The 21,827-nt window shown below is 36.0% G+C and overlaps 1 protein-coding gene across 2 annotated transcripts in view; it reads left to right on the top strand.

The window, feature by feature from the left end:
• The window catches only part of ADK (adenosine kinase), a 501,435-nt gene that overhangs the window by 218,356 nt on the left and 261,252 nt on the right, over positions 1–21,827 (top strand). The window lies entirely within an intron of this gene.

The raw sequence follows: 21,827 nt of genomic DNA, 5'->3' as shown, positions 1-21,827 counted from the left end.
AAGGTATTACATATGTGTCCTTATCCCCCCATCCCCCCACCACCCCTCAGTTTGTACCCTCAGCCCCCCTAGTGTCTGTGTCCATTGGTTATGCTTATATGCATGATATAAGTTCTTGGGTTGATCTCACCTCTTCCCCCCACCCTCCCCTGCCTTCCCTCAGGTTTGACGGTCTAATTCAGGGGTCCTCAAACTACGGCCTGCGGGCCACATGCAAATACAAATATTGTATTTGTTCCCATTTTGTTTTTTTACTTCAAAATAAGATATGTGCAGTGTGCATAGGAATTTGTTCATAGTTTTTTTTAAAACTATAGTCCGGCCCTCCAACGGTCTGAGGGACAGTGAACTGGCCCCCTGTTTAAAAAGTTTGAGGACCCCTGTACTAGACACTGGGTTAAAAATGTGTTTCCACAGTTCATTAGGCGTGTGTTTTAGGAGAACCCAGTAATCTGCAGGCTCATGGTCTACAGATGATGGCCAATTTCCTGTCTGTGCTGGACTCCAAGCTTTGAGCTTCAGGCTCTATGTTGCTTCTCAAGGCTCTCATCCTTCTTAGATCAGATTATGTTCCCATAGAGCAGTGATGGCGAACCTTTTGAGTTCGGCATGTCAGCATTTTGAAAAACCCTAACTTAACTCTGGTGCCGTGTCACATATAGAAATTTTTTGATATTTGCAACCATAGTAAAACAAAGACTTATATTTTTGATATTTATTTTATATATTTAAATGCCATTTAACAAAGAAAAATCAACCAATAAAATGAGTTTGCGTGTCATAGGTTCGCCATCACTGGCTTAGAGGTTTGCCATTTACAAAATAGAAATACGTTCTAGAAAGTTGAAGAATATAATTGATAGGTGAAAACACTATATTTTACACTGCTTGCTTATGGAAATGTGTCCTTTTATTTGTCACCTGAAATGATTAACAATAAACGATGTCAAAGAAATTTTGCAGTAAAAATACTACCTTATGAAACAGAAGACTTTTCTGATATGGGGGACAAAACTTGAAAATATAAAAGCAATTTCATGATTCTGATAATTATATTATTGTTATATAACATATTAACATTAGGGGAAGCTGTTCGAAAGATATATGGGAATTTTCTGTAGTATTTAACTTTTGTATAAGTATAAACTTATTTCAAAATAAAAATCTAAAAATATAAAACAACTAGCTCAATGTTAGTTTTTAAAAATAAACTTTTTATTTGGGATTAGCCAAAGACGGACACAGTGTGGTGATGGCCAGAGAGATGTGGCGTGGAGGAGGTAGGCTGGGTGGAAGTGGGCAAAGGGGCGATTGGGACATCTGTAATAGTGTTAACCATAAAAATAAAGTTAAAAAATAACTTTATTTGGAATAATTTTAGATTTATAGAAAAATTTCAAAGATAGTACAGAATTCCCATATAATATTCATCCAGTTTCCCCCAAGTGTTAGTTTATTAATTAAAAAAAATCATTTTCAGAGTGCATTTAGAAGCACTGAGTATAGTCTTCATGCTAACTCTATTTAAACACAAGTTTTACCATTTAACAATTTTAGTACTTCTTACTTTTGCTTTTATTTTGGAAATTATTTGACTATAGAAATTGAATAAATGGAATTATATATTCTCTTTGGGAAATCATGTCACAAAATATCTTATTAGTATACTGTTTTACATAAAGCATACTTAAAGCTTATATAAAAACTAATTTTTTTCTAGCATTTATATTTTTTATTATCAGAAATTTATTAGGTTTTATACATATTTATTTATTTATTTATTTATTTTTTGGCTGTACCATTTTATTTTTTTTTTTAATTAAATCTTTTTTGTTCAAATTATTACATTTGTTCCTCTTTTTTCCCCCCATAACTCCCCTCCTCCCAGTTCCCGCCCCACCCTACGCCGTCACTCCCCACCCACTGTCCTCTTCCATAGGTGCACGATTTTTGTCCAGTCTCTTTCCGCATGTCCCACACCCCTTCCCCCCCCCAAGAATAGTCAGTCCATTCCCTTTCTATGTCCCTGATTCTATTATAATCAACAGTTCATTCTGTTCATCAGATTATTTATTCACTTGATTCTTAGATTCACTTGTTGATAGATGCATATTTGTTGTTCATAATTTGCATCTTTACCTTTTTCTTCTTCTTCCTCTTCTTAAAGGATACCTTTCAGCATTTCATATAATACTGGTTTGGTGGTGATGAACTCCTTTAGCTTTTCCTTATCTGTGAAGCTCTTTATCTGACCTTCCGTTCTGAATGATAGCTTTGCTGGATAAAGTAATCTTGGTTGTAGGTTCTTGCTATTCATCACTTTGAATATTTCTTGCCATTTCCTTCTGGCCTGCAAAGTTTCTGTTGAGAAATCAGCTGACAGCATATGGGTATTCCCTTGTAGGTAACTGGGTTTCTTTCTCTTGCTGCTTTTAAGATTCTCTCTTTGTCTTTTGCTCTTGGCATTTTAATTATGATGTGTCTTGGTGTGGTCCTCTTTGGATTCCTTTTGTTTGGGGTTCTCTGCACTTCCTGGACCTGTAAGTCTATTTCTTTCACCAGGTGGGGGAAGTTTTCCATCATTATTTCTTCAAATAGGTTTTCAATATCTTGCTCTCTTTCATCTTCTGGCACCCCTATAATTCTGATGTTGGTACGCTTGAAGCTGTCCCAGAGGCTCCTTACACTATCTTCGTATTTTCGGATTCTTTTTTCATTTTGCTTTTCCGGTTGGGTGTTTTTTGCTTCCTCGCATTTCAAATCATTGACTTGATTCTTGCGCTCCTCTGGTCTGCTGTTGGGTGTCTGTATAATATTCTTTATTTCAGTCCGTGTATGCTTAATTTCTAGTTGGTTCTTTATCACAACATCGAGGGGCTCATTAGATTTCTTGAGGATCTCACTACATTTATCGGTGGTCTCACCAGTCTTTTCGAGGGCCTTACTAAGTTTATCGGCAGCTTCTAGACAGTTCTTGAGAGACCTTAAAAGTGTGGTTTTGAGCTCTATATCTTCCATTTCTGACATTTGCGTCCTGTTTCTTTGTCTCCGCATTTTTTTATCTTTTCTTGGTGCACCCCCTAGTGGTCTTTGTGCGCAGTCTTGTAGTTAAGCCTTGATTGTTGTTGGTAATACCAGGGGTGATTTGACCTCCAGGCTAACTGGCCATGAGAGTCAGGTGTGTCTGCAGTGGGAGAGCTTCTGTGCTGGATCTCTAGGGCAGTGCTAATCTAGCGTTTGCCTGAGGCTATCCGGCATATGGCTCTGCGCAGGGCTTGGGCGGGGCGGGTCCTGGGGGATCTACTGGGCGGGCGGAGCGAGCAGTTATAGCTGCTCTCAGTTCCGTCCCTAGGGGCTCTGCCTCTCAGAGTCCCGGCAACTGCTGCAAACCTCGGAGAGAAAGCTGCCTTCGAGTTCCGACCGAAGCCAGACAGTCCCGCTTCTCCCGTTTGAGTCTGGGTCCCCAGAGACTCGCCTGGATCTGGAGCTCAGAGTCTGAAACTCCCTCCCAATTGAAAACAACAACCTCGCCCTCCGCCGCCAGCCCGCTCCGCGCGCACTCCGCAACTGAGTATTTCACTTCAGCACTGCGCCTCCTCTGAGTCTGGGTATGATATTCTCTTTCCTCCTAGTTGTAGAATTTCCACTCAGCCAGCCTTCCTGTGGTTCTGGATGATGTCTGTTCTGTCCTTTAGTTATATCTCTGAAGTGGTTGTTCGAGGCAGCAATCTCCGGCATTAACTTATGCAGCCATCTTGGTTTCTCAGGTTTTATACATATTTATTGAGTTTGTCTATATGCAGGGCATATTTTCTAGGCATTATAAGGGACTCATCATGTCTGCATCTACATTATTTTCAGTTTCTATTCCAATTCTTATTTTCCTTTGTGTTTATTCAGATTTTTCACAATCTCTTATCCTACTTTACCCTAATCTTAGCAAGTGACTTCATATTCTTCTCTGTAAATATAAAGGAAATTATTGGATATCAAGTACTTAACTTCTCTCCCCATTGTCTTGAAACATGTTTACGTAATTTTGCCTTTTTAACTCTATTCCATTTTTTCTTTTCTCTAGAACTTCAAATTTATTATCCTTCCCCACCTTCCCTTCACTTTCAGATGTCTACCGTAGATAGAGTAGAATATATTCATTATTACCAGTGCTGTACCTCCAACTTATTCTTTATTCACTAACTGCCATGTGGAACCTCATCCTTATTTCTCTTTGAAAATATTTTTTGTTGTTGTTGCAAAAGACATTAATAAAATAATTGCCAAATCCAATGGCCATTTAAAAATCTGGGTCCTACTTGATCCAATTAAGGTTGTTTCATCTGTCTATTACTCCCTCAGTTTTGAAACTTTCTTCATTAGCTTTCAGGAGGGATAGCACTTTTTCTTTGTTCTTTTTTTGTTTGTTAACTCTTTGAGTCATCCTTTCTCTATACCCTTCACTGGCTTATCTTTCTCTGTCAATTTCTCATTGTTGTTTTTAATCTCACAAATTTTAAAGATTAAATTACATAAAATGCAAAAAAAAGTGGGTAAAAGACATCATAAACAAAAGGTGAAATGGAAGAAAATATCTGCAAGATATATCAAATATCTGCAAGATATATCAAAGAGTTAATCTCTCTAGTATATAAACAGACTTGACATCATTAAGAAGAAAATGAAAACCCAACTGAAAAAGTAGACAAAGGATATGATGAGTAATGATTTACCATATGACCCAGCAATTCTAGGCATATAGCCCAAGACAAATGAAAACATATGTTTACATAAAAAAACTTGCACATGAATGTTCATAGCAGTATTGTTCGTAATAGCAAAAAAGTGGAAGTAACCCAAATGTCTATCAACTGCTGAATGGATAAACAAATGTAGAGTATTTATATGATAGAATATTGGCAATAAAAAGAAATGAAGTACTGATTCATGCCACAATATAGATGAACCTTGAAAACATTATGCAAAGTGAAAACCTCTCACAAAAGTCCACATATTTTATGATTCCATCTCTGTGAAATGTCCTGAATGTGCATATTTTTAGCTGCAGAAAATACATTAGTGGTGCTTGTGGCAATAGGGGTTTTGGGGTATGATGTCTAAGTGATGAGGGGTTCTTTTAGTGTTGAAAATGTTCTAAAATTGATGTGGTGATGCTTGCACACTCTGAGAATATATTAAATGCCATTGAATTTTAGACTTTAAATGTGAAATGTATGGTATGTGATTTGTATCTCAACAAAACTATTATGTTATAAAATATATATGCACTGATTTGTTTAATTCTTTGAGTGGACCTTTAACCCATATGTGAATTTTACTATAATACATTGGTCGTTTTGCAAACTTTTTGTTAATTAAATTATGCAGATTTTGCAGATGTAAAATTTTATATCACTACTAATCTCAAGAAAATAGTCTTTTATGTATTGGGGATCTCATCATGGTGGATAAGAGTTTTACCCAATTATAATTTTCATTTGAAAGCTCAAATTTTATTATTAGCAATAAATCCTTACAGTTATTTTTGTAAGTGACAGGCTTACTTTTTCATTTTCAGTAAAATGTCTGCCAAATACCCAAGTCTGAATAATTGTCATTTGTCTGTCAGTCATTTCTTTTTTTAAATAAAAATATTTTTTCATTAAAAAAAGCAGTTCATATAAAAACTCAAATGCACAAGTACTTTTCCTCAGGAAACCATTGTATTTCATTCATACTTCCCATTTCCCTACACAGGGTATTTAAAAGATGTGTATTTAAGTGTTATATTTAATAAAAATCAATGATTTTTGCTGCTTAAAAAAATTCTTAAATTGGTATCTTTTTAATTTGAAAGCAAATGTCAACGTAGTGAAAATGCTAATGACATCTTAATATTATTGTGAAAATTAACTTGACTTTGTGGATCCTCTGAAAAGTTCTCAGGACCTTCCAGGGGACTGCAGACCTTTCTGTAAGGTCAATGCTTTTTCTCTATTCATGACCTCTTTCTGGAACTACAAACTTGTATTTCCAGTGTTTCAGTAAATATCTCTAAAGATTTATTTGCAAAATTCCATATGTTCAAACTCAACTCACTGTTCTCTGGCTTTTTACATTGTACTTGCTCCTATGTTCTTAAATTATCTTTCTCTCTTAATGACATAACTATCCATTAGTCATCCAATTACATCATAGTCAGACTAACTTACACTCTCCCTCACCTAGTTAGTCCCAACTATTGTCCTTTTTGCCTCAAAAATTTTTTTCTTGCATATTTCCTCCTTTCCGCAAAATTCTTAAGGTTGAGATCCTTTTCTCTTTTTCTGTAATACCACATGGCCTTTTTCTGTCCTGGTCCTCTTCTTTTTTAAGAAGTATTTTTCAATAACTATGAAGTGTCTTGGATTTCACCCCACTTGCAAACTAACCAACTAGTCTGCCACAGTTTTATAGGTGTTGATAGAAGACTAGAACCTACTGTGTTGGAGATAAAGGAATTTTTTTACTCAGGCACAACAAGCAGCATGCGTTTCACATTCCCAATGGTTCAGATTGCATCCCTATCACTCAGGAGCAACATGGAGGTTGATGCAGGTGGAAGCTGTGCTCACCGAGTTTGCATCACAATTGATGAATCCTGAATCTAGAAAACCTCAATCTTTAAAGGTGGTTTATTGGAAACCTGCCTAACCTTTACAATGAGATTAAGCCAGTATTTTTACCTAAGGATGTTTGATATATAAATATCCTTAAAAAGAGAAAACAAAATCTGATAAAGATTCACAGAGACATCTTAGAACTATGGCAATTTTCTCTCATCAGTTTGTTTGTTTTCTGAACATTTGTGCCAAAGTTATCTTTGTAAAATATATTTTGTCATGTAACTCTCTGATCCCAGCCTGATTTTCAGTATTATGGATTACTTCTCTTTCATAAAATATGCTATTATGGGCTGCATGTTTTACTGATTCCCTCAGTAAGCCAGGGACCCAGTATCCCTCCGTTTTTGCACTGCATATTTATCTGTGTATAATTTACTTTTATTTTTCTTGTTCTCAGCTTGGTAAAATATTTAACCTTCAAGAACTGGCCTATTTGTCATTTTCTCTTTGACTTTTTCATAACTCCCCAAACTTCCTGATGCTCTCAGAATATTTTGTATGTATCTCTATTGTAACACTTATTGAACCTGAATTGTTTCCATGCTGCCTCCTGCACGGACACTGTGAACTCCTCAAGGTCTTATTCAAGATTGTATCCCTCATAGAGTACTTTAGATGTTAAGAAGTTAATATAAGTGTGTTGGATTAACAAGTGTATAATTTTATGGTGGGTGCCCAGTAACATTTTATTTTGATGACATTGTAACTGAGCCACTGATAAGATTATCCTTGAACTCTCTGAATGTAAATCTTTTTTCCTAAAATAATTCTATACATTTTAGAATTATTGGTCTTTTGCAAACTTTTTGTTCTGATGTTACTGTGTAATTATTTTATGTTACTGTGCAAAAAATAAATGTTTATTGTCCATTGCTGTTATTTCATTGTGAGAATAGATACAGGTGGGCTAAGTATGGCCCCATCAGATAAATATTTGACTAGGAAATTGTCCTTTGAGTCACCTGGCCTCACAAACCAGCACTCAGGACTATGATACAGTTGTGACCAGTTACTTACACTTTGTGGATAGGAAAGCTCAAAGCTTAAATAAAGTCTCCTACTAGAGTCAGTTAGGAGGGGCTATAATGGCATAAGCATCTCAGCAGTATGAAGAGAATGACAGGGGGGGGGGGGCTCTTTGAAAGACCTTATGCCATCCTCACTGTGAACAGCCTCAACAATAGCTTCCTTAATGCAAATTTGAAAGCCATTAAAGATTGCTCTTGTATTTGCAAAGTGCTGCTGATTTTCTTTAATAGGTACAGCCCTCTCAGTATTTTAAATTCTTAATTCTTTACTTACATTAAAGGAGTATATGTATGATTGCCTATATCTGTGGACATCACACTATGAAGCATCACATCATTATGACAACCTTGCCCATCTTTTTCTTCAGATTTTTGAGAGTGCTTCATCCATTAAGGATACTGACTTCCCCCAACCCCCTGCCACATGCTCAACTTTTTTCCTGTATAGTGAGTGATCTTAAGTTTATATCTAGTTACAACTATCAGTACTTCCTTTATATTATTTGGCATTCTTGTCATGGTTAGGAAATCTGTTTTAAAGTTATTAAAATAAGCTGAATTTTCTACCTTTCTGAGTGGTTTATTTTTACATTTTTGGTTAAAGTATGAGGGGAAAGAATACTCCCCTCAATGGCTATATACTTATCCCAGTGCACTCTATTCAATAATTCCCTCTTTTGTCATCTCAATGAAGTGTCATCTGTATTCTATACTCTTTTGTCATTGATACTTGGGTCTGTATTTAAACTTTATTTTTTTCTGTTGATTTCATAATACCTGGTAGTAAATCCTTCACTCTCCCCCCATCATTATTATTCACCTTTTTCAGGATGTATTTTCCTATTATCCTCTCAGGTTTAAGGATCATATTGATGTTTTCAAAATATCACATTGGAATTTATAGGTTCATTGAGGAGAAATAATATTTTCATAATCATTTTTTAGGATAAATGTCTTCTTTTTGTCTTACATCAAGATTTTAATTCTCCATTTTGTTTATGTGTGTGTATTTAAATTTTTTATTGTAGAAAATTTCAAATCTAAACAGAAGTAGAAAGAATATTATAATGAACTCCATGTACTAATGATCTAGCTTAAATAATCCTATCTAATAAAAGACAAAAAGGGTAATTAACTGTGCCTCTGCTACGCTTCCCATTGGCTAATCAGTGCCATATGCAAATTAGACACCATCCGGGCTGGGTGCAGCCATGGGCGGCAGGGCTTAGGCAGCACGATCGCATCACCTAAGCCCCGCCAAAGCCGGGACCCCTGTGTGCCACCTAAGCCCCGTGCACCTAAGCCCCGCCCCCAGCCGGGACCCCATTGAGATCCCAGAGCAGGCAAGTGTAGAAGGCGGTGGCCCCCAGATGGGCCTGCTCCTGGGATCGCTATGGCAATCCCAGAGCAGGCAAGTGCAGAGGGCAAGTGGCCCCCAGGTTGGCCTGCTCCTGGGGTGCCATGGTGATCCCAGAGGAGGCAAGTGCAGAGGGCTGTGGGCCCCCAGGTTGGCCTGCTCCTGGGATGCCATGGCGATCCCAGAGCAGGCAAGTGCAGAGGGCTGTGGGCCCCCAGGTTGGCCTGCTCCTGGGATGCCATGGCCATCCCAGAGCAGGCAATTGTGGAGGGTGGCGGGGCCCCAGGTGGGCCTGCTTTTGGGATGCCATGGCGATCCCAAAGCAGGAAAGTTCCCACAGGCAGCACCCAGCAGGGCCTGCCCCGGGTCTCTGAAGTGATCCGGTGATCCATGAGCAGGAAAGCGCAGCCTGCAGGCAGCACCCCACCCTGGCCACAGCAAAAGGGAGAGAAAAGCACACAGTGGAGGTCAGGAGCCTGAGAGATCAACACAGTTAACATCTGTCATCTCATATACATACAATAAATGAAATAGGAAAAGAAGTTTTTCCTTGTGCCCTAGCCGGTTCGGTTCAGTGGTTGGAGTGTTGGTTGACCTGAGAACTGAAAAGTCACAGGTTCGATTCTGTTCAAGGGCACACATGGACCTTGGTTGCAGGCTCAATCCCAGGCCCTGGTTGGGGCACGAGAAGGAGGCAACCAATCTATCTGTCTCTCTCACATCAATGTTTCTCTGTCTCGCTCCCTCCCTTCCACTCTCTCTGAAAATCAATGGAGAAAATATCCTCACCTGAGGATTAACAAAGAAAAAACAGTTTTTCTTTATAATGAAAACTCTTAGCATTTATTCTCAGCAACTTTCATATATATAATCATCATGTTGTATATTACATCTCCGTATTTTTTGTCTAATAAGTTATTATTGGTATATGAGAATGTTCATTTTAGTAACTGAACATCTTACCTAACAATTATTTCTAGTACTTTTTTACTGTATTCCCTCCAGTGACTATTACAGAAGAGTGGTTCAACCTTGGGCTTTTTTTGTAGAATGTCTAGATTTTAAGTCCTGGGTCCTCATTTACCCTTTCTTTGCATCACTTTCTTCATCTGTGAAAGGGAGAGTAAATGAGTTATTTCCCATAATATGCAGAAATTAAGTATGTTTTTTTTAAAAATTCCCATTTCATTTGTAGACTGTGACATTATGTTTTCGCCTTTATAATATTTTTAGTGCTTTATTTAATTGTATACTATAATTATACTGGTCATGCACTGTTTAATAATGGCAGCGATAACATGAATCCTTCAATATTATTAGTAGCTAATATTTATTGAAGTATTATTTTATTCTTGTGTTATTCTGATTTTATTCTTGTTTTACAACAATTAAGTATGTTTTAGGAATATGGTGAATAATCACCAAAATAAATTTTTGGTATCTGTTGATCTCACTTATGAGGTCTATGGGGATGTATTGATATATTAATACAATGCAATTCATTAAATACATACTGTTATCTACTATAGGAGGTCAAGTGCTGGAGATGCATTGATGAGTAAAACATGAAAATCCCTGCTTTCATGGAGCTCATATTTTAGTGGGAGGGAGAAATATAATGAATGTGGTATGTAAACAAATTAGAAGGTGTTAAAGAAAGGGAGTAAAAAGTAGAAGTTTTGTTGTGGTATTGGCAATGTTGGAACAAAAAGAGCATTTTATTTACAATATTACATAGGGTGTGTGGAACAGTTTTGTTGAGAAAATAAGACCTTAAGTAAAGGCTTTCAAGATGAAGGAAGAGCAACAGGGTTTAAGGGGATGTCTAGTATAGTAGAGATGTCAGCATTTCCTAATAGAGCACAGGCTTGGCATGTTTCAAAATTTTGCAAGGAGTTAAGTCTGCTTGGAGCAGAATACGAAGAACAACAGGAAATGAGGTGAGAGAGGCAATAGGCGGTAAAGAAGAGTGGCTTGTTTCTGTAGGGCTTCATAGACCTCATAAGGATTTTTGCTTTTTGCTGAGTGATGTGGAGAGCATTGAGGGTTTTGAGTAAGGGGATGATAAGCTCACTGACTTGCAGTTTAAAGGAAAATGCCAAGGATGGAAGTAAGAAGATTAGGAAGTGATTGCAACAGTCCAGGCAAGAAGTCTTAATAAGTTGAATGGGTGATATTAGTGGAATTACTGAAAAGTGGATGCAAAAAAGGTTAAAATCTGGAAATAATTTTAGGATAGAGCTACTGGACAAGAAATTTTTTTTCTTCTACCCTTCTAGGTTCTTTGGCTGGTCTAATAATTAGATGGTCAAAAAAATAAAAATAAGCTAGATTAACAGAAGAAAAACAAATTTTTAATTCCACATGTATAGGAGCCTTATAAAAATATGAGACCCAAAGGCAAGTCAGGCAGTTGAGGCTTTTGTGCCATCCTGAGCTAAGGAATGGGATAGGGGTCTGATAGAGGTCTGGGGACTTAAAGAGGAGGCGGGTAGTTCACAAGACAATAAGAAGTACAGATGTTTGGTAATTAAATACTTGCCCAGCCATGTAGATAGGTCATTCAGATAACAGCTATCTCTGATAATAGTTCCCTTCCTGAGTCAGGCCCCCTATCTAAATTCTTGTAGGTGGTAGGGAGAGGTAAAAGTTTTTCTTGATTTGCCTGGGTCTTGATTGCCTTCTGCTTAAACTAATCCACATGCCGAAGGGGCACGTTTGGGGTGGTACATTTTGTTACCCTTCAGAGCTAATAGCTTTTTCAAAGGACTGGATGTGTGTGGGGTGAATAATATTTTCCCAACTTATCTCCTTCTTGCTTCTTCTTTATTATACAGAATAAACATACCTTTATGTATAGTAACAAAAGTGATCCATATTTAAATTCAGTAATTTCACTTTCTTGCTTAAAACCCTGCAGTGGCATCCTGTTGCACCCTGAGTAAAAGTTACTCTTCTTACCATACCCAACAAGGTATGCATGATCTGGGACCAGCATATTTTTACAAACTTACTTAGCTACTCTCCATCTTCCTCACAATTCTGTAGCCACACTGATTTTCACATTTTTTAAATATGCCAACCCTCTTAGAATTTTTGCACTCGGCTCTTTCTCTCTTTCTCCAACCACATGCTCGTTCTTTGCATGATTAGCTCATGTGAATATTTTTGTTTGTTAAATATCTTAGGCCTATTCAAAGTAGACTCTGTCCTTGCACCTCTTCACTCCCCACTGTCCTCAGCCATTTGTTTTTTTCTTCATAGTGCTTCTTACAGTTATTTTATTTCTCTGTTTCATGTTTCTGTTTTGTTTGCTTTATATTTTGTTTTGTGTGGAATCTCCATTAGATAGAGACCATGTGTGACTTGTTCAAGACTGTGTTTCAGTGCTAGCATGATTTCTGCTCCATAGAACTATTCATTAAATACATTTAGATTGGATTGACTGACTAAATTAATAAACAAAATATTTACATTATATGCCACAGTAGCAGAGCTGGACATTACATCTTACTTAGATTTCAGTTAAATCTAATTATTCTTATATTCTCCTTCCTTAATCAGTCATTGCATATTGCTTATTGTAAGATGGCCATAAGTGATTCTTTATCACCAGAAAAATATTTCCTCATTGAAATCCATTCAGCTATTAACATCTAGGTAAATTCTTATTTTTAGCAGATTACCTGTATTCATATAGTTATACTACCTGTCATGGAAATGTATCAAAGAAATGTGAAACAGTAGCTTTAAAGATGTCCTCTACCCACACTCTGTTTTTCTCTTAAAGCTATTACCCTAAAGGAAGAAAGGGGGGAAAAAGAGAAATCTATGTTGTGAGTTCAGGTTTACCACAGTAAGTGTTTAAGAAAGGGTCCTATTACCATGACAACTGATGCATGGATTTTAAGTGGAAATTTTTCATCAGATGATAATATTTTGTAGCATCCCTATTCTCTTAGTATAAAATTGTTCTTTGTCAAATTAAAAGAATTCTGAAAACCCCTGTTAAAATTAATTTTTAAATGTTTTTATTGTAAATTTTTCAAGTCACTTATTGATTTGATAATAAACATTAGTTTTCTAATCTGTACTAGATCTTTGCTTAAATGGTAAATAAAGTGATAAACAGTTTAATATATTGGGAGTTTTGGGCAATAGAAAACGACCTGCCATTTTATAGATTCCTTTGCCCTACTAGAAAATGCTTTCTAACTCCAGTGGAGGAAGGCTGTTAAGCTTTAAGTGCTCTGTCATATTTGCAGGCTTTTATAGTAGAAAAGAACAGCAGTGAGCAATGATGATGGAAAATGATGGCAGGTAGACTTAAAACATCATAAAGCACAGACGATTGTATGTAATGCCTTGAATTGAATCCTTTTTTCAATGAAATGATGAACCATATGTGCCACCCTTATGGACCCTGTAAGAAGAGGAGAAGAAATGTGCCCTAATGCTAACTGTGCATGAAATTGCAGTGTTAGGAGATATTGACCAGATGTTTCAATCTCAACAAATAGCTTGTTATGTGACTGAGTGAAAATATCTTTGCTGCTTTGATCACATACACCTTGAAGGAAGGGCTAATTTAATAGACGCTGTCATAGTTTATCATTGTCAATAAACTTTGACTTGACCTTTGCCTTATATTTTTGATGTTGCTTCTAATATGTGTCTATGGGCAGATGTTTACTGCCTTTAAGGGATTTTGCTTTTTATAACACATATGCTAAAAACAGTAAAAGAGAAGGATTTTTTCTCCAATTTTCTCTTGTTCTTTTGTATTTAATAAGCATGCTTCTTTGTAGATTTTGTAGAATTTCTGGGTGAATGCAGCTGAGTGACATACTTACTTCTAAAGACCCACTTTCTTACTATCTTCACCTCTATGTCCCAGTTTAATTTGGCCACAATAACTTATATGGTGATTTTTTTTCTTATTTTATATTCTGTGTTGTTTTTTTTTATAGCTTGAACTGATGGATCTCTTAGAAAATCATCATAATTTCTTGACTTTTACAACTAAGGATAATGATAGCTAGAGAAACGAAGTTACTTATACATGACGACAGTCATATTTGATGATACTCCTTCCAATATGATTTTCTTTATTTCCCTTTCTTTCCTCCTATCTGAAGTAATGATTGAGAATTTACTTTATAAAACCATACAGAGTTGAGCTCTGCCATTGACTTACTTTCCTCACCCGTGAAATTGGAGTAGTGAGTATTTATCTCATGTTTGGTAGTTCAGATTAACTGGGGTAACATAGTAAGTAAAGGACTAGCATAATGCCCAAATTATAGTAAGTACTTGCTAATTTAGCTCCTAATTATATTGTTCTTTCTAACTCATCTTCAGCTAATTATAGTGTTAACTTCGCTGAACCTTTTATTTATATTTAGTTTTAGCACAATTTTTTTCTCAAATTGTCAGGGGGAAATGTCTGGAGTATAATGAAAAAATGATAAAATAATTCTAGAAGTGATTTTGAAATTGTGATAAATATGTGGATTAATCATATGTCCTCTAAACAAGGGCAGCCATTGCTACCAGTAAGTTGAAGTTGCTTGAGGGTATAGGAAAGGAAAGTTTTCCTCGACCCTCTTAGTATCTCTGAAAGATAAACTGACAAAGCATACACATTTGTTTAATGTAAGTTTTATGCAACACAGGAGCCTTCATAAAGAAATGAAGACTCAGAGAAACAATTTGACTTGAGTATTTTTATGCTAGGTTTGATAAAGAGTGGGAAGTCTTGTAGAAACATGATAGGTCAGCGGATGAGTAAAACTGGGTGAACTTTTGTTAGGATTCTCATGTCCCTTTGTCTGTAGGATGAAGATATTCTCTTCCTCCAGGTATTGGGGGGTGGGGGGGGGGAGTACTTCCCACACGAGGATTTTTATGAGCTGCTTCAAGGGAGAAGTAAAGGGGAGGTCAGAGTACCTTCCTGCTTCTGCATTTCCTCAGGTTTTTTTTTTAGCCATTGTGCTATAATTTGGAATAGTGTGTCCTGATCCCCATTAGTATATTCCTTTATATATTACAGCATTTCACTCTGTAAGGCAATTTAACTGTTTCAAATAATGTGAAAATGGTATCTATTAAACTCTATTTCTAAAAACATTTTCTAGAAGGTTGTTTTCTTTTAAAAATAAGATCAGATTTCTCCTTAAGAAAACTCTTTGTATTCCAACCTAAAAGAAAGACTCTTTTTTTGTGCATAGCAAGAAACTAAAAGTTAAAGTTGGCATGATTTTTTTAAAATCTTGGGAGAACATAGAAGAAGAAATAGAAGAAGAATGTATACTATCCATTTTTGACAGAAATCATGTTGCTTAAAGGCTTCTGGTGAAAGTCGGTTTGAATAAAAACCTAAAGCATATTTGGGTGCTATGCTAATTTTTATCATCTAGTTTTGGAGACCTTTGGAAATATATCTAGGCTACTTATTGTAGATAGCTAAGAAACTAATTGTGTAACAATTGCATTTTAAAAACATAACTTACACAGCATTTTTAAATTTGGATAAATACCTTTAGTTTAAATAGTTTTATTGGTTCATTCAGTGCAATCCTATATAACCTGTTAATCTTCTCCTTAAAAGGAAAAAAGGCTTCCTTCCTGGCTATATTAGTGTTCTCCATATATGTGCCTTCTCACCTTTTAGGAATCTGGTGAAATCTATTGAATCCTCTTCTCAGAAAAGTACATCAGAGTTTCCTTATAATTCCAGGGAATTCATGGATTCCCCCGCTTCCTCCCACACATGCCTTGACCTGATAGCAGCCTATGGGTCTCATGCAGACTACAAATCTTCTTAGAAGATAAAATTCAAACTCCTTAGTATTCTAAATATTTAATAGTTTGCCTTAGAAATAACAATAAAATAGTGGTTTTGGTACCCACATAATAATTGCATTAGTGGTAATTATAACAATAGTTAAAATATATTCTGTACCAACTTTATGCCAGGTTCTATACTAAAACTTGAACCTGGGTCATTGGTTATATTATTAATATCTCCAAGTGACATATATTCAGTAAGCATTTATTGTGTGTTTTAGAAAATACTCTATCTTTAGAATACAGATTTAAGGAAGAGATTATAGCATTTTGACACTTTTCTTATTCATCTTCATTCATTGCATTTGTAAGGTACCAAAATCCTGTGTGGAATACTGAATTTACTTTCAGTTCTCTAATTCCAATAGCCTCATTTTTTTGCTTCTGAGCCTCTTTGTCATCCTTCTTCCTCTGAAAATTAACTATCTCGCACAAAATCTACCAGGTCCCTTAGTTTCTACAAGTTTCAGCATGGCCACAGTTTCACATATATTCCTTAGGAAATTTCTTTGGCCACTCCCCAAAGTCTAACATATGTGCTACTCTCATGTGCTGATATATATATCGCACACCCTGGGAATAGATTAGATCAGATCCAGAAAAATTGTGTAGGATGAGAAGAGTGGGCGATCCTTGGATCCAGGCCTATAGAACACTAAGGGATCAATAAAGAAAAGAAGCCTACAAAAGAGCTAGAGAAATGCTGCTCTATCTGGTTTTTTTTTTAAATTTAATGTTTTTAATATATTTCATTGATTTTTTTTACAGAGAGGAAGGGAGAGGGATAGAGAGTTAGAAACATCGATGAGAGAGAAACATCGGTCAGCTGCCTCCTGCACACCTCCTACCGGGGATGTGCCCGCAACCCAGGTACATGCCCTTGACCGGAATCAAACCGGGGACCTTTCAGTCCGCAGCTATCTATTATTTACTACAATAATATTCAACAAATGGTAGATGATCAGAAAATATTTATGCAATGAGTTTAATGAGATTAGACTAAAACGTACTTTATATTTTAGTGCCCTGATATTATCATCATCATCAGTACTCTTTAACAGACACTTTGCATACATTATCTTACTCAATTCTTACAATAATTCTATAAGAAATACAATCTTTAATAGACTATGTAATTTACTATCACAGGACAAGATGAACTATCTGTGTCCTAAAGTTTATCTTTCTACTAGACCAAAATTCCCAAAATCTTTCCTGAAAACTAGATGTGAACAGGTATTTAACAATAAGAATAACAAAAGAACCATTGTTGGTATAATAGTAGGAATCTTGGGAACCAATTTTTATTAATAGTATGTTTGCCAACAGGGGAAATGGAGCAGTTTTGGCAGGAAAGGAGCATAGCATACTAGTTATTGAGGGAGAATGGATTCTTAATAATATTTATAAAAATCTTTGTGTTCCACCGCCTCACTTGGGAGCACAGCAATCCTTTGAAAGAACCAATCCTTTAAGCTATGTGATAGATGCTATTTTCCTAACCAACTACTTCACTTACAATTTCCTCACCACCCTTTGCAATCCGTTTGTTGCTGTTATTACCCAGTTTTGACATTTAATCTCTTTCAGTTGTGCTCCAGTTTTTCTGAAACGCCTCATTGGATTTCTGATATAAAATTTCTTACGTTTGGCTTATCTTGCTATTATTTTAGTATCTAGGTACCATTCTTCAGCATTCTATTATGAATTGAATTAAAGTATATACCATTGCTTTAGAAGTGACTGTCGCTTGAGCATCATTGTCAATTATATTGTTCTAAATATTCCATTTAGGTGACAAAGAGGAAATTCATCTGGCAGATGAAGTTAATATTAATAGAAATCTTTCCATATGTGGTTAAAGACTCTTGATGTGAAGCTTAATAAGATATTTATTTAGCTCCATTTAATTTCAATTATAAATTTTCTTCCTGCCTTCCTTCCTTCCTTCCTTTCTTTCTATATTCTTATTGATTTCAGAGAGGGAGAGGGAGAGATAGAAACAATGATGAGAGAGAATCATTGATTGGCTGCCTTCCTGCATGCCCCCTACTGGGAAACAAGCCTGCACCTCAGGCATGTTCCCGTGACCAGAATCGAACCCTGGACCCTTTAGTCTGCAGGCCAATGTTCTATCCACTGAGCAAACCAGCCAGGCCTCTTCCTGCTTTCTTAATGAGGCCTCATCTCTCATCATCTGACTCCTTTACTCAAAATCCTCATTTGTGCCCGTCTACATACAGAATGCTCCCTAATTTATTAAAGTGTCATTTAATGATCTGGCCTAGATCTACTTTTCACATTAGTCTGTTCCCTCCCACATTGTGCTCTGTCATTATACTCCTAATAGTCCTTTATTTCTCTTTTCATTGTTTTTTGTTAACATTATACTCTTTTACTATTATTCCTCAACTGTGTGCTAAGACCCGTTGGGTGCTTTAGCAAATCCACATGGAGTCTGCAGGTCATTTCAAAATTTCTAGGAAAACATGTGACATCTATTAGGTTCAACATTTGAACCACTAACTGCAGATTTTTCTGTTTTAACATTGCATTGCTACTTTCCTCTTGGTGGTATCAGATACCTTGGAAAACTGGGGTTTGGGTAGCTTCTGTGATTAAAAAAACAAAACAAGTACTACACAAAAATCATTGTGACACAGCAAATAAGAGTGGTGACCAGTCTGATTCCAAGTTTTGAGAATTTTACAGTGCGCAATAGGCTCTCAATTATTAGGAAATAAATACTAGATTGTTTGGAACTAGCTACTTACTAAATAGAATTTATTTTACCTTAAGAACACCATGATAAAATTCCCAACAGGAGAGGAGGCATGTGCTCTGTGCTGTGCCTCTACTTCCAGTTCACAGCCATTTTTGAAAGTTACACCCATCTTTCAGAGACTAGTTGATAATGTCACCCATCTCTGGATGCCTTTTCTGATCTCCCTTCGCTTATATTTAATTGCCCTCCTGAGTGTTTCCTGGTGGTATTCTGCCTTTACTATTGCTTTTAAAATTGAATTCAACTAATTTCATGTATTTATTTTAAGTAATCAATTATTGCTGTAGTTTTCTTATTCATTAAGTTAGGTGTAGTTACTTACAGTGTAGTGAGAACCCTTTCATTCTCTGTATGAAAGTGACCCAATTATAATAATAGGTATCATTTACTGATCTAAAGTACATTTCTTGTTAGTCTATTTCTAATTCTTAAAACATGCTCCCAAGATCATAGGTTGTATTATCAACATTATATTTGAAGAAATTGGGATTTATCACTGTTGGTTTCCAGAACATTGACATACCTCCTAACCTTTAGCTATTCTAGTTCCTTTTTCTTTTACTCTTGAGTATAGAATCAGCTTTTTGGTATCTTCAGAAATCCTGTTGAGATTTTGATTAGTGTTGCAGTGAATCTATGAATAAATTTGGGGAGAATTGCTATCTTAAGAATATTGAGTTTTCTAATTCACGCACATAGTATCACTTTATATAGTTGGTGGTGGGTTTTTTTAGTTTTTTTTTTTGTTTTGTTTTTTGTTTTTGTTTTTTTTTGGTAGTGTTCTGTGTATAGGTCTTACACATGTTTTCTTAAATTGGTCCCATTATGTTTCAATTTTTGATGCTATTGTAAATGACATTGTTTTCCTAATTTTCAACTATTCCTTGATAGTATATAGAATTACATTAGATTTGTGTACAGTGATCTTAAATACTGAGACTTTGATAAAGTCACTTTTTAATCCTAGAAAATTTATGTAGATTCTTACGATTTCCTTAAACACGCACAGATTGGTGTCCTGCCAAAGCCTCAAAAGCTACTTTATATGGATTTCAGCTCATTCCTCTCTGAGACTCTTTTTCACTTTATCTCTGGTCCCTCATTTCAGTGAGAATGCCAGGCTCCGTTTGGTTTCTTCCTCCTGGCACTGTAGCCTGGAAATTGCCTCCTGGCAGACAGCCTGCATGATATCAGGGCTCACCTTGTTTTCTGTCAGAATCATAGTCCTGCCCTGTCCAGTGTCTGAAAATTCTATAGTTGTTTCCTTTTAGTTTTGATTTTTAAGTATACACAACACAAGAGTAATTCTGGACCTTCTTACTCCCTCAGGGCTAGGATAGAAGTTAAAGATGGGTATTTAAAGATGTACTAAACATACCTAAACAAAGAGAGGTTGAACAATTTATTTTGGCTAAAAGAAGGAACATAACAAGAAGCTTTGAGCACGATTGCATCTCTTTCCTGGAGAATTTGAAAATGTGGTTGTGTCTTTGTATTATGGTCACTGTCATTTTCCTCTAGTAGACATGCATTAAGTGTTTATTGATTGGATGTCAGAATGGTCAAAAACAGATTGCTTAGGTGTTGGTAACATATTATGTTGGAGGTAATGTTAGACATGTACTAAAATTTTAACAGAACTATTAGCTGATTAATTTATAAACTTTCAAAAAAGATTTTTTAATCTTTCAACTTTCTTGAAAACACTTTCTCAGCTAGGTTATTAAGTGCTTTCAAGCCATGAGCATGGCTTCTACTTCTTTTATGTGTCTGCTTTGGCTTACTAAACTCTTATTTTAAGTTGACTAACTTTTGAGTAGAAATCACTGATTAAGAGTAAAAGTCTCACATTTTGTCAGTGTCCTAGATATCAAAAATAGCCAGAGTATTTAGACTTTCTACATGAACAAAAGTAATGTGTAGAACAAGACATATTCTTGGCTGTTATGTCTGTAGTTTTCGTATGTCTGGTTTAAAGTATTTAATTTAATTTTCAACAACTTTATGAGGTGTATTTATATATATTTTTAAATTTACAGATGAGGAAAATAAGGCATAGAAATGCCTAAGTGACATTCTTACTCGTACAGCTAGTAAGTGGCAGAGGCAAGATTTGAATCCAGACTGTCTCAATATACTAGGTGTACTGGTTAATAATGCGGATTTTGTAATCAAAGAAAACACGATAATTTCAAGAGAAACATCAGAAGTGCTTTATTCAAAGTAATGTCCATCGCTAGCTACACATTTCCCCCATCTTTCAGGTAATTTGTGGATACCATCCCAATAGAACTTCTCTTATTTTGGGGCAGACCATTCAGAGACCCAATTTTCCACTTCTTCGTATATTTTGAAGTGCTGCCTCAGAAAGTGCATGTGCCATTGATCAGAACAAGTGATAATCTGAAGGAGCAAGGTCTGGTGAATATAGTGGGTGGTTAATACTTCCCAAGCAAGATCTTTTAACGTGTCTTTAACTGGTTTTGAAGTGATGGTGTGTCATCATGAAGCAAAATTATTTTGCGTGTCTTCTGGCACATTCTGATCGGTTCACGATTGAAGCGTGGTTCAAATTGATTATTTGTTGTTGGTAGCCATCAGTTTTAACGGTTTCACCTGGTTTTAGAAGCTCATAATACACCACACCTTCCTGATCCCACCAAACGCAGAGCAGTGTCTTCTTTCTGAAGTGATTTGGCCTTGCAAAGATGTTGATGGTTGACCTGGATCAACCCATGATTTTGTGCATTTGGAATTCTCAAAATAAATCCACTTTTCATCACCAGTCATAATTCGTTGCAAAAAAGACTTTCTTTCATGCCGTTGAAGCAACATTTTACTGGTGACTTTTTGGTTTTTCATTTGTCTTTCATTCATTTGATGTGGCACCCATTTTCCTTCCTTTAAAGTCTTTTCCATTGCTTTTAAATGATCGGAAATGGTTTGCTGAACAACGTTTAATCTTTCTGCAAATTGTTTTTGAGTTTGACAGGCCGATCTTTATCCAATAATGCTTGTAATTGTTGGTCTTCAAACTTTTTTGGTTGACCTGGACGTTCTTTGTCTTTCACATCGAAATCATCACTTTTAAAGCGTTTAAACCAGTGTTCACATGTATCTTGAGATGGAGCATGTTTACCATAAGCTTC

The sequence above is a fragment of the Myotis daubentonii genome, chromosome 13 (genome assembly GCF_963259705.1).
Source record: "Myotis daubentonii chromosome 13, mMyoDau2.1, whole genome shotgun sequence".
NCBI lineage: Eukaryota > Metazoa > Chordata > Mammalia > Chiroptera > Vespertilionidae > Myotis > Myotis daubentonii.
Note: the sequence above shows the minus strand (reverse complement) of the source record. Positions and strands in the feature narration are given on the sequence as shown.